The sequence below is a fragment of the Lontra canadensis genome, unplaced genomic scaffold (genome assembly GCF_010015895.1).
Source record: "Lontra canadensis isolate GAN:19392208 unplaced genomic scaffold, GSC_riverotter_1.0 scaffold23, whole genome shotgun sequence".
Lineage (NCBI taxonomy): Eukaryota > Metazoa > Chordata > Mammalia > Carnivora > Mustelidae > Lontra > Lontra canadensis.
In genome coordinates, this window is record NW_022631017.1 from 20,732,804 (window position 1) to 20,740,020 (window position 7,217).

Below are 7,217 nucleotides of genomic sequence, written 5' to 3' on the forward strand. Positions count from 1 at the left end.
TACTGCTGGTGAGAATAGAAGTCCAAGTTCTCTACTTAGCCTCTGTTGATGGTCAGTATTGGTGAAGGAAGGAGCTGTCTCTTATTATTTCTGGGCAGAGGGTGGGAGCTTAGGCTCCCCACTGAGTCTTTGCTGATACCATCCTGGTTGGGAGAGGGAGGAGTCGCCTTATTACTGCTATTTGCGTGTATTCCACTGATGTTGTAGGAAGGTAGTCATGTTACCCTTGAGCATTGGTGAAAAGTCCCAACTTGACTAGTCTCCAATACCACACAATGGGGAAGTTATAAGAGTTTTTTTTTTTTTTTTTTTTTTTTTTACTGCAGCATAAGTGTGAAATACCAGACTTCTTATGAGGTCTTCACTGACTGTGAGGGTATACCCTCATTACTGCTGAGTGGTAACAGTTCTGCCTCTCCAGGTTTCTGATCCCTGCCCAACAATAAGATGATGAAATTCCTTCTCATTGCTAGTTCTTTGAAGATGAAATTCTGGGCTCAGGATGAAATTACTACCTCCTCACTTGGTCTTTGACACCACCCTAATAGCAGGATTTAAAAAGCTACATTATGTCTCTGCAAATATAAAAGTCTGGGCTGTCTGCTTGATGGTTGCTGAAGGGGGTGGGGAATGGAGGCTGCAGTTTTTATCTGTGCTATTTGGCTGGAACAGATTGGTTATTGTCTAATATTTTCTGTTTTGCTAGGATACCCCTTGTTTTTTGCTTATAGAAGGTAGTTTTTTTTTGGAGTGTTTTTCAGTTTTCCCCCTCATCTCTGCTTATTGGTGTTTCTGAGTTGCCTCCTTCTCTAATAATCCAGTCTAGGATAGAACTGGAGAGAAAGCCCAGGGTACTCCTCACTGTTTTTGTTTGTTTTTTGCCTCAAGTTTCTAGGTAGTCTGTTTTCTCTCTACTTTTCAGTCTCATATATAGAATTTATGTCCATAGAGATGATATGGAATTTATATCCATATATGTGGAGTTTATCATATACTATGTACATCCATTCTAGTGACCTAATCCTCTGTGTAATTTATTTAATTTCTTTAGAGAAAAATCTGTACCCCCATACTTTTTTTTTCCCCCCCTGGGATAAAGTTTTGGAAAATGAACCATCCCACACATAGATCACTAGTTAATCATTTTGTTATTGCCCTATCTTACAAGATCTTCTTCCATTGTACATGGCTGTCTGGACTCAGGAGAAGCCCCAGAGTTCTGCCTGGCCAGGTTAGCTGTAGCATCTTCTCTTGTTACCTGTGACTTCCTTGGCTCTACCTCAGTACTCTTTGCATCTAGAAGTTTCTTGAACTCTTGAATATCTGTATCTTATCTCTTCAATTTTGGCTTATATCCTTTAATGCTTTATTATTTTAATGGATTCTGAGTAGAGAAAATCTGTGTGTGTGTGTGTGTGTGTGTGTGTGTGTGGTCAGTCTTGAACAGAAAACTTCATGAATTCTTTATTTATGTTGAATGTAATACAAAGCATTAATGTGCAAAGATTTCAACATCTTATTTGCTTGTAAATACACATTTTATATAAAATTATGTTTAAAGATAAATTATAGATAAATATTAAGATTTTCCATGAGAATGTCTAAGTTTGAAAACACATGCAACTAGAATATGTAATTCATGCTGAAGAGTTCTATAAATACATGTAATATCGATCTTATTTTTCATTTGACTTCACTTTAAGAGCCAGATTAGGGAATTTTTGGACCCAGGAAACTAGAACTAATATATTTAGAGTTAATATTTAAGTTACTTTAAAAACAAGTTTTTCCCTTATGTTTGCTTTGGGAGTACACATATTAAAATTAGAACAATACAGAGAAGATTAGTATGGCCCCACTCAAGGATGATATGCAAATTCATGAATCATTAGATATTTTAAAAAATGAGATTTTCTCATCCTTCCTATTTCTTATATAGTGGCAGATGAACATCATAATGCAGTTAGGCCCACTACTACTTCCTAAAAAGACTTGAAAATAATTTGGACTTATTTTTACATTCTTTATATTAGGCTTCTATTTGCAATTTTTTAACCTCACCCTAACCTTCAAGTATGAAAACTAAGAGTGGGCTAAGATTAAGCTTCTCCAATTGAAGAGCAAAATAGTAGGTATTCTCATTGTGTGTTTGGAAAAACTTGGGGGTTTTTGCCCCCATCATTGCAGACCATGATATTGCTAACCGCCAGGAAAATACAAGACCAGAAGAGGTGTGTGTGCAGCCTGGAGAGTGGGATGGGATGAGGGAAGTTGGTAGAAGTAAGAATAGAGGTAATGATGGTGTCTATGTGGGTTTAGCATCTCTTCTGAGATGCTTTTGTTATAGGTAGAAATTTTGCTATGTTGGTAAACTATATAACTTCAACATGTTAATGAGAGTTAGAGATTGAAGAAAGCCAGAATCAAGACACAATGAAGATAGAAGAATAGTAGGGGAAATTTATTGGCTTATCTAATGTATCTTGAAGTAGTTATATGCCACCCATCCCTCACACCTGAGTTAGAAACGATGAAGAGAATCTAGGATATGAGTTCCGGCAGAGGTAGGGAAAAAACTAATTTTGGACTAAGTGAATTGTGTTTTGCATGTTGAGGAGGGCCTGTGAGACCTTAAAACAAGTAATTTAAATGTTGGCTCAGTTTCCTCATCTGTAATGTAGTAACTTGTTTTTGGCTATGTACTCTCCTTCCCACTGTATCCCTTAAACACATTTAGGCCTTGATTGCTGAACATGAAGGTGGCATAGTACCTAAGGATGGGTGTTTAGTTGTCCTTCTCTTTGGTATTTGAATCTTGACATTCAGTACGGAGATGGCTGGAGATGAGTTTCATGATGCCGTGCTCCCTAGATAAGTGATTTTCAAGCTTTATTAAGCTTCAGAATCACCTGGAGGGCTTAAAGTATAGATTGCTGTGTCTAATCTCTTCCAGTTTCTGATCAGTAGATCTGGGGTAGAACTGAGAATCTATGTCTATCAAGTTCCCAGGTGATGCTAATTTTGTTCATCTAGAGACTACACTTTTGAGAACAATTGCACTGTATCAAAAGTTTTATAAATCTCTATTGGAATATAGGCACACATGTGCCTATTATCTATGACTGCTTTCATGATAACAAAATATGCTACAGTTGATTAGTTGCAGTAAATGCTATATGTCTTGCAAGCCTAAAATATTTCCTATCTAGTGCTCTTTTTAGAGCTTTTATATATTTGAGAGAGAGAAAGAGCACGAGTCGGGGGAGGGGCACAAGGATAAGCAGACTCTCTGCAGAGCAGGGAGCCCCAGGGTCTATCCTGGAATACTCTGATGATGACCTGAGCCTTAAGCTGATGTTTAACCAACTGAGCCACCCAGGCACCCCTTACTTTCTGGCTCTTTACAGAAAGTTTGACCCTGTTTGAGATCATTCTTTTCTTAATCTGGCTATATTGCTTAAACTGGACTTGCCAAATGGCAGATTACTAATCCAGAGGCTGCTTTTCTTGCTAATTGTGTATCTGTGGTTGCCCAAATATATTAGGTTCAAATCTACCCATCTTGTTCGTTTAACAAACACATGGCAGTTGTCTTTCTCCGATTGACTTATTTCACTAAGCATAATGCCCTCTAGTTCCATCCATGTCGTTGCAATTGGCAAGATTTCATTTCTTTTGATGGCTGCATAATATTTCATTGTATATCTATACCACTTCTTCTTTATCCATTCATCTGTTGATGGACATCTAGGTTCCTTCCATAGTTTGGCTATTGTGGACATTGCTGCTATAAACATTCAGGTACACAAGCCCCTTCGGATCACTATGTTTGTATCTTTAGGGTAAATACCCAGTAGTGCAATTGCTGGGTCATAGGGTAGCTCTATTTTCAACTTTTTGAAGAACCTCCATGCTGTTTTCCAAAGTGGTTGCACCAGCTTCCCACCAATAATGTGGGAGTGTTTCCCTTTCTCTGCATCTGCACCAGCATCTGTCATTTCCTGACTTGTTAATGTTAGCCATTCTGACTGGAGTGAGGTATCTCGTTGTGGTTTTGATTTGTATTTCCCTGATGCCAAGTGATGTGGAGCACTTTTTCATGTGTCTGTTGGTCATCTGGATGTCTTTGCAGAAATGTCTGTTCATGTCCTCTGCCCATTTCTTGATTGGATTATTTGTTCTTTGGGTGAGGAAGTGGAGATGCAACGTGGGGGACTTGGGGGGTAGGAAAAGAATGGATGAAACAAGATGGGATCAGGAGGGAGACAAACCATACGAGATTCTTAATCTCACAAAACAAACTGAGGGTTGCCAGGGGGAGAGGGGTAGGGAGAGGGTGGTGTGGTGATGGACATTGGGGAGGGTATGTATGTGCTATGGTGAGTGCTGTGAAGTGTGTAAACCTGGCAATTCACAGACCTGTACCCCTGGGGCTAATAATACATTATATGTTTATAAAAAATTAAATTATTAAAAAACAAAACACACAAAAAAACACAAACACATGGCAGTATACTAGCTTCTGGGTATTTAAGCAAAATCCAGACAATAAGAAATGGTTGGTAGAATTTCCATTAAGTAGATAAATCAATTGTCCTGCTCTGGGGATAGATACTAATTTGTTATTTAAATCATTCCTCTGGAGGCATGTAGTCATAATCTTGTATCCAACCAATATTTCTAAATATTATCAATAAAACTTGATAATTAAAAATAAAACCCATTGACATGCTGCAGTTTCCTCCTTACTTATATTAGCTACATTAAAGCAATACTTTCCTGATTGGATATAGTGATGGATAGAGTTTTGAGATGTTCCTTTTATTATGTGTAAAACCATTTGCCTTGTTTTCTTAAGATATTGCCATCTATGTGTGATTTTCTTTTTTGAGTCTTAGAGTTCCCTGTGTCTGACTAACTATGAGTTTTCTTCAGGTGGTATTTGTATGATATTTATTTTCCATTATATTTCTCAGACATTCTTTTTCTTTAAAGTGTGTAACCTATAATTAGCATATACCTGGGTTTTGTTCTTTTAAAATTATTTTATTTAGTTTTTTAGGATTTTTTAAAACATAAAATGTATTATTTGTTTCAGGGGTACAGGTCTATGATTTGTAAGTCTTACACAATTCACAGCATTCATAGCACATACCCTCCCCAGTGTCCATCACCCACCCACTCCATCCCTCCCACACTGCTCTGTTCCAGCAACCCTCAGTTCGTTTCCTGAAATTAAGAGTCTCTTATGGTTTGTCTCCCTCCCTGGTTTGGTCTTGTTTCAATTTTCCCTTCTTTCCCCTATGATCCTCTGTCTTGTTCTCAAATTCCTTATAACAGTAAGATCATATAATTGTCTTTCCCTGATTGACTTGTTTTGCTTAATGTAATACCCTCTTGTTCCATCCACTTGTTGCAAAGGGCAAAATTTTGTGGAGTTTTTTTTTTTGATGACTACAATATTCAATATCTATCTTCCCTATCCATTCATCTGTTGATGGACATCTGGGCTCTTTCCATATTTTTTGTGGACGTTTCTGCTAAAAACATTGGGGTGCACATGCCCCTTTGGATCACTATATTTGTATCTTTAGGGTAAATTCCTAGTAGTGCAATTGCTGGGTCGTAGGGTAGCTCTATTTTCAACTTTCTGAGTAAATTCCATACTGTTTTTCAGAGTGGCTGCACCAGCTTGCATTCTCACCAACAGTGTAGGAGGGTTCCCCTTTCTCCACATCCTCGCCAACATCTGTTGTCCTGGCTTATTAATTTTAGCCATTCTGACTGGTGTGAGGTGGTATTTCACTGTGGTTTTGATTTGTATTTCCCTGATGCCAAGTGATGTGGAACACTTTTTAATGTGTCTCTTGGCCACTTGGACGTTGTCTTTGCAGAAATGTCTGGTCATGTCTTCTGCCTATTTCTTGATTGGATTATTTGTTCTTTGGGTGTTCAATTTGGTAAGTTCTTTCTAGATTTTGGGTACTAGCCCTTTATCTGATATGTCAATTGCAAATGTCTTCTCCCATTCTGTCAGTTGTCTTCCAGTTTTGTTCACTGTTTACCTTGCTTTGCAAAATCTTTTGATCTTGATAAAGACCCAATTGTTCATTTTTGCCCTTGCTTCCCTTGCCTTTGGCGATACTTCTAGGAAGAAGTAGCTGCAGCCGAGGTCGAAGACGTTGCTGCCTGTGTTCTCCCCGAGGATTTTGATGGATTCCTCTCTCACATTAACATTTTTCATCCATTTTGAGTCCATTTTTGTGTGTGGTGTAAGGAAATGGTCCAGTTTCATTCTTCTGCATGTGGCTGTCCAATTTTCCCAGCACCACTTCTTGAAGAGACCTTTTTTCCATTGGACATTCTTTTCCGCTTTGTTGAAGATTAGTTGGCCATAGAGTTGAGGGTCTATTTCTGGGCTCTCTATTCTGTTCCATTGATCTATGTGTCAGTTTTTGTGCCAGTACCATACTGTCTTGATGATGACAGCTTTGTAATAGAGCTCAAAGTCTGGAATTAGGATGTTGCCAACTTTGGTTTTCTTTTTTAACATCCCTCTGGTTATTCAGGGTCTTTTCTGGCTCTATATAAATCTTAGGGTTATTTGTTCCATGTCTTTGAAAAAAGTTGCTGGTATTTTGATAGGGATTGCATTAAATGTGTAGATTGCTCTAGGTAGCATAGACATTTTCAGAATATTTGTTCTTCCAATCCATGAGCGTGGAACATTTTTCCATTTCTTTGTGTCTTCCTCAATTTCTTTCATGAGTATTCTATAGTTTTCTGAGTACAAATTCTTTGCCTCTTTGGTTAGGTTTATTCCTAGGTATCTTATGGTTTTGGGTGCAGTTGAAAATGGGATTGACTCCTTAATTTCTCTTTATTCTGTCCTGCTGTTGGTGTATAGATATGCAACTGATTTCTGGGCATTGAATTTATATCCTGACACTTTACTGAATTCCTGTACAAGTTCTAGCAGATTTGGAGTGGAGTCTTATGGGTTTTCCACATAAAGTATCATATCATCTGCAAAGAGTGATAGTTTGACTTCTTTTTTGCCTATTTAGATGCCTTTAATTTCTTTTTGTTGTCTGATTGCTGAGGCTAGGACTTCTAGTACTATGTTGAATAGCAGTGGTGATAGTGGACAGCCCTGCCATGTTCCTGACCTTCAGGGAAAAGCTCTAAGTTTTTCCCCACTCAGAATGATATTTGCT

The 7,217-nt window shown here is 38.0% G+C and overlaps 1 non-coding gene across 1 annotated transcript; it reads left to right on the forward strand.

Annotated features, from left to right (window-relative positions):
- Positions 1-1,798: 1,798 nt before the first annotated feature.
- Positions 1,799-1,900, forward strand: LOC116870617. Its single transcript, XR_004383263.1, has one exon. It is a non-coding gene; the product is annotated as a U6 spliceosomal RNA (small nuclear RNA).
- The last annotated feature ends 5,317 nt before the right edge of the window (positions 1,901-7,217 follow it).